This window comes from Macrotis lagotis, chromosome 2 (assembly GCF_037893015.1).
Source record: "Macrotis lagotis isolate mMagLag1 chromosome 2, bilby.v1.9.chrom.fasta, whole genome shotgun sequence".
Taxonomy (NCBI): Eukaryota; Metazoa; Chordata; class Mammalia; order Peramelemorphia; family Peramelidae; genus Macrotis; species Macrotis lagotis.
This window is the reverse complement of record NC_133659.1, coordinates 75,474,645-75,480,717: the sequence shown is the minus strand read 5'-3', so window position 1 is coordinate 75,480,717 and position 6,073 is coordinate 75,474,645.

Sequence of the window (6,073 nt, the reverse complement as noted above, 5' to 3'; positions counted from 1 at the left end):
ATGCATGTGAATTAGATTTAAGTGAGAGGGGGCTGTGCAAAGTTACCTGTCTCACTTTCTCCTCCGGAGTCATCTGAGGCCACTGACTAGATATGGCTTAGGAGGAGTGGAGATGGCCCCTCACCCTAATTGTGTCTGGAAGGAGAAAGTCTTGTTGACTTAACTGCTATCTATTTCATAGGGTTGTTGTGAGACTCACTGAAAAAATCTAAAGTATCCTGCAAAATTTAAAGCCCTAGAACAAACAAGAAAAAAAAAAACCCAAATCCCTTAGAGTTGCTATATATAAGTGATCAATTCTATCATTTAAGGCCCTTCACAATGTGGCTCCAATCTATCTTTTTAGACTCATCTCACATTTCTTTCACTGGAAGTGTGGTATAGTAAGAAAAGCAATGTACTTAAAGGTCTGGCATCTACCACTCATTTGTCTACCACCCTGACATTTCTAACTATACAGCTGCCAGATAATTCTAATTCTACATCTGTAGACTGGGATCATTAAAACTTATATTCCCTATCACATATAACCACTGTGAAAATCTCTATGTAAGTTATCCTGTAACCATAAAGCATATTTGTATTAAATAAATGTGATCAATATTCACAAAAGTCTTAAATATACTTTCTCAATTTGAAGATGGGAAAGCTGAGACAGAGAGAGAGAGAAAGTGGCTTAACTAGGTTATTTTCTGGTTAAACGGCAATTATAGGAAAGTTTAGTCAACCACTTCAATTTAAACCAGTAATGTGATGTGGCTGCTAAAGCTAGTGGAATTCCTTCTCTATATTCCTCCCACAAGGTATTTCATCTTTGTAGCTATGACTTGGAGGGATGTTCAGTTCAAGGAACAGACCAGTCCCAATTGAATCACCTCTGATCTCAACTGGAGTAGTGTGACAGTTGTCACATTTTGAGAAACACTGAACAAATTAGTGTTTGCAAAGAAAAGTGACCAGCAGGGTAAGATGTCCTGATATCATATGATACAAAGAATGGCTGAAGCCACTAAGTAAAATATTTGGTGGAGGGAGAGGGTGTGGGCAGGTGTGATAGGTGTCTCAAAATTGATCAAACACTATTAAGTAGAACAAGTTAAACTGTTACATGTTCCTCTGGACAAAATTAGAATCAATGGGTAGAAGCTGTGGAGATACAAGAAGCAGTTTTCTAAGAAAAAATCAAGTTATCAAAAATATTTAAAAATGTTCCAAATCAAGAGCATGGAAGAAGTTATCTGACAGATCTATGGATAGGAGAAGAATTCAAGAAATTTAAGATATCAAAACTCACTTTAAAAACCACTCTAAATCAGGGGCAATGAAGAAATTATCAGTCGGGGGGGGGGGGGGGAGCCAAGATGGCGACAAAAAGGGATCAAGTCTTAGGAGCTCTCTGATAAAATTCATCAGCTAAGGACTCTAACTAAACTTTCGAGAGACAGAACCCACAAAGGGACCCAGTGAGGCAGTTCTCCTACTCAAGGTAACCTGGAAAAGAGCAGAAAGGCTCTGCTCCCCGGGGTCGGAGAGGCGGCCCGCCAGAGCCAAAGAACCTCAGCCTCCCGGAGGCAGCCCCAGGGTGCTGGGAGTCTCAGCTCACAGCAGCGGGGGAGTCTCCTGAGCTGCACCCCGGGGAGCACCGGGCAGAAGCAGCATCCTCTTTCCCCAGCCCTGATCCAGGAAACAGAAGCAGGCAGAGCCAGTAAGCAGGAGCCCCCAGGTCATGAGCCCATTGAGCTGAGGGAGGCAAGTGAAGAGAGACTGCCTAGCTCTGTCCTCTGCCCCTGGAACAGGACTCTGGGGCTCTGACCACATTCAGATCCTGACCACAGTCTAGGCCCCCCCATAGAACAACAGGGCCCCCCCCCCACCTCAGCCCCATGGCAGAGTGGGGCGCTTATGGTCATTCATAGACCAGGAGGGAGGACAGAACCTCACACACTGAGACCCTAGTGGGAGTGTCCCAAAAGCTCAAGAAACACCCCAAACCAGGCCCAGGCTGGGAAAATGAGCAAGCAGAGAAACAAAAAGAAGACTATTGAGAAATATTTTGCAAATGAGCCCAAGAAGGACCAAAATACTCAGTCTGAAGATGAGGAAGCACAAGCTCCTGCATCTAAAGACTCCAAGAAAAACAGAAATTGGGCTCAGGCTATGATAGAGCTCAAAAAAGACTTTGAAAATCAAATGAGGGAGTTGGAAGAAAAACTGGGAAAAGAAAGGAGAGAGATGCAGGAAAAACATGAAAATGAAGTCAGCAGCTTAGTCAAGGAAATCCAAAAAAATGCTGAAGAAAATAGCATGCTAAAAACCAGCTTAGGTCAAATGGATAGAACAATTCAAAAAGTTACTGAGGAGAAGAATGCTTTAAAAAGCAAAATTGGCCAGATGGAAAAAGAGATAAGAAAACTCTCTGAGGAGAACAAATCCTTCAGACAAAGAATAGAATTCAGGGAGATTGATGAATTTACCAGAAATCAGGAATCAATGCTTCAAAATCAAAAAATGAAAAATTAGAAGAAAATGTGAAATATCTCATTGAAAAAACAACTGATATGGAAAACAGACTTAGGAAAGATAATTTAAAAATTATTGGAATACCTGAAAGTCATGATCAGGAAAAGAGCCTTGACATCATTTTCAAAGAATTACTACAGGAAAATTGCCCTGATATTCTAGAAGCAGAGGGCAAAATAGAAATGGAGAGAATCCACTGATCCCCTAGAGAAAGAGATCCCAAAAAACCAACCCCTAGGAATATTATAGCCAAGTTCCAGAACTCTCAAGTCAAAGAGAAAATATTACAAGCAGCCAGAAGGACACAGTTCAAATATCGTGGAGCTGCAGTCAGGATCACACAGGACTTAGCAGCAACTACATTGGAAGCTCATAGGGCTTGGAATACAATATACCGGAAGGCAAGAGAGCTTAGAATGCAGCCAGGAATGAACTACCCAGCAAGGCTGAATGTCCTCTTCCAGGGAAAAAGATGGACTTTCAATGAACCAGGGGAATTTCAAAGGTTCCTTTTGGAATGGCCAGAGCTGAACAGAAGGTTTGATCTTCAGATACAGGACTAAGGTGAAGCATGGAGATTGGAGGAGAGGGGGGAAATATGAGGGATTTAATGAGGATGAACTGCATGTATTCCTGCATAGAAAAATGACACTGATAATACTCATATGAACCTTCTCAGTTAAGAGAGCAGGTAGAGAGAGCTTTTATAGTTGAAGCACAGGAGAAAGCTGAAGTCGAAGATAAAATATGGTATAAAAATGGAGTCAATAGAAAAAAAGGGAAATGGAATGGGAGAAAGAAAAAGGAGAGGGGGAATAGTCCAAGATATTTCACATAAGATTTTTTTTTATTACAATGAGCTATTGCAATGATATGGAAGGGGGGAGGCAAGGGGGAATGAGGGAAACTTTGCTCTCATCAGAGATGGTTAGGAGAGAAAACAGCAAATATACTCAGTGGGGTATAGACATCTGGAGTAAGAAGGAGGGGGGGAGCAGGGGGAAGGGGTGGGGATGTGAATAAAGGAGGAGAGGATGAACCATGGGGGGAGAGTGGCCAGATATAACACATTTTCTTTCTTACTTCTTGCAAGGGGCTGGGAATGGAAGGCCTGCCCAGGACCACAGGGCCAGGTGGATTCTGAGCCTAAGGGGTGGTATGGGGGCTCAGGGCTTCTTGGCCCCGGGACCAGGGATCTGTCTGCTGCGCCACTCAGCAACCCTACAGCAGAGTCATAGTGAAAGGAGAGAGAAAATAGAGTACATGGTAGTGGAGAAATAAGAAAGGAGGGAGTTGCGATCAGCAATGGCAAGGGTGGAAAAATATGGAAATAACTTTTGTGATGGACTTATCATAAAGAATGAGATCCACCCATGACAGAGTTGTTGGTGTTGGAACAAAGACTCAAGCACATTTTTTGTTATCATTATTTGGGGGGGTGCAGGGCAAGTGGGGTTGGATGGCCTGCCTGGGGCCACATAGCAGGGTGATCTTTGGGTGTCTGGGGCCAGATTTGGACCCAGGTGCTCCTGGCTCAAGGACCAATGCTCTGTCTGCCACCCAGCCACCCCTACTATTATTACTATTTTATTTTATTTTGGGTCTTTTTTTTTTCTTTTTTCTTTTTTTGGTTTTTGCAGGGCAGTGGGGATCGGGTGGCTTGCATGTCACAGGGCTGGGTGATTGTTGGGTTTATGAGGCTGGATGTGGACTCGGGTGCTGGTGGCTCCGGGGCTGTTGCTTCGTCCATTGCGCCACCTGGCCATACCTACAATTAGTACTATTATTATTTTTTTATTTTAATTTTTTTCCTCTCCCCTTTACTTTTTTTGCCCAAGCAAGTCTATCTATATTCATGGGGGAGGAGGAGGGGTATTTTGTTTACTTGTAAACAAGAATATTTTATTAATGTAAAAAAAATTGTACAAAATGAGTATAAAAAAATAAAATTAAAAAAAAAGAAATTATCAGTCAGATCTATGAAGAATTCATGATCTAGGAAGAATTCATGACCAAAAAAACAAGGAGGTAAAATGAACAATTTTGATTACATAATTTTTTTTGTACAAATACAATATAGCTAAAATTAGAATAAGGAAATGGGGATACATTTTAATAAAAATTTTTATAAAATTTTATATTTCTTCGCTAAATATTTCATTTCTAAGAAAATAGGGAATTGAATGAAATTTATAAGAATAAAATCCATTCCCCAACTGATACATGGTCAAAGGATATGAATGGGCAGTTTTCAGAGGAAGAAATCTAAACTATTAATAGCTTGAATGAAATGAAAAAAGTTCTGTTAATCCTAAGATAAATGAAAATTTAAATAACTTTGGGGTATTACCTCATATTTATCAGATTGAAAGTGTTTTAAAGAAGGAAAATAATAAAGACAGAAGGGACTATGACAAAACACGTATATTGATGCACTATTGGAGATATGAACTAATTCCAGTCATTTTAGGAAGAAGTTTGATTCTATGTCAAAAAAGTCTTTTAAACTGTGTGCACTTGACTCCACAATAATGTCACTAAATCTATCCTCTAAGGAGATCTAAGAAAAAGGAAAATGACCCATATATACAAAAATATTTATCACTTTTTTGTTGTGGCAAAAAATTGGAAATGGGGGGGAGTAACCTGTCAGCTGAGGAATGGTTGGGTGAGTTATGGTACATATATGTGTAGAAAGCTATGGTTTCATTAAAAATATGGAAAGAACTTATATAAACTGATATAAAGTGAGATGAACAGAACCAAGAGAATAATTAATATAATAACAAGATATAAAAACATATAACTTTGAAAGACTTGGGATCTTTAACACAGTAACTAACTTCAGTTTCAGAGGATTCATGATGAAACATATTATCCACCTCCAGATAGAGAGAAGTGATGGACTGAGAATGAAGATTGAGGTGTATGTATGTGTGTGCGAGTGTGTCTGTCTACGTATCTATGAATCTACGATATAGCTAATGAGGGAATTAATTTTGTTTGACAATACATGTTTGAAACCATGTTTAATTTTCCTTGCTTTTTCAATATGAGGGAGATTAGGGGTAGAATATTTGAAGTTAAAAATAAAATTGAATTTTAAAAAATGCTCTAAATGACTATTAGAAAAATGCAAATTAATGTAACCTTGAGGTTGCATCTTATATCTCATATCTATCAGCTTGACAAAATTGATTCAAAAGGAAGGTAAAATAACAAATGGTGAAGAGACCATAGGAACAGAGATTATGGCACAGATGTAATCTTGGATCTCTGAAGGTGATTCTATGGAACACAACCTGGACAGCCCTGCTAACATTAGATGTCTGCTGTTTAAGAACTAGCAAAACTAAGTTTGACAAGTTTCATCAAGTATGTTGACCATAGCAAGCAATGGAACAAAAAAAAACCCCACAAACTAATGTAATGTGTAATCCCCTCCTGCTGCTATAGTGGTGATAGCAGAAAATGGGACAATATGTGCTGAGAATTAAAGGGTTTTTGATTTTCCACAAACATGAATCTAGCTATTAGTACTTTGATGGTGTGA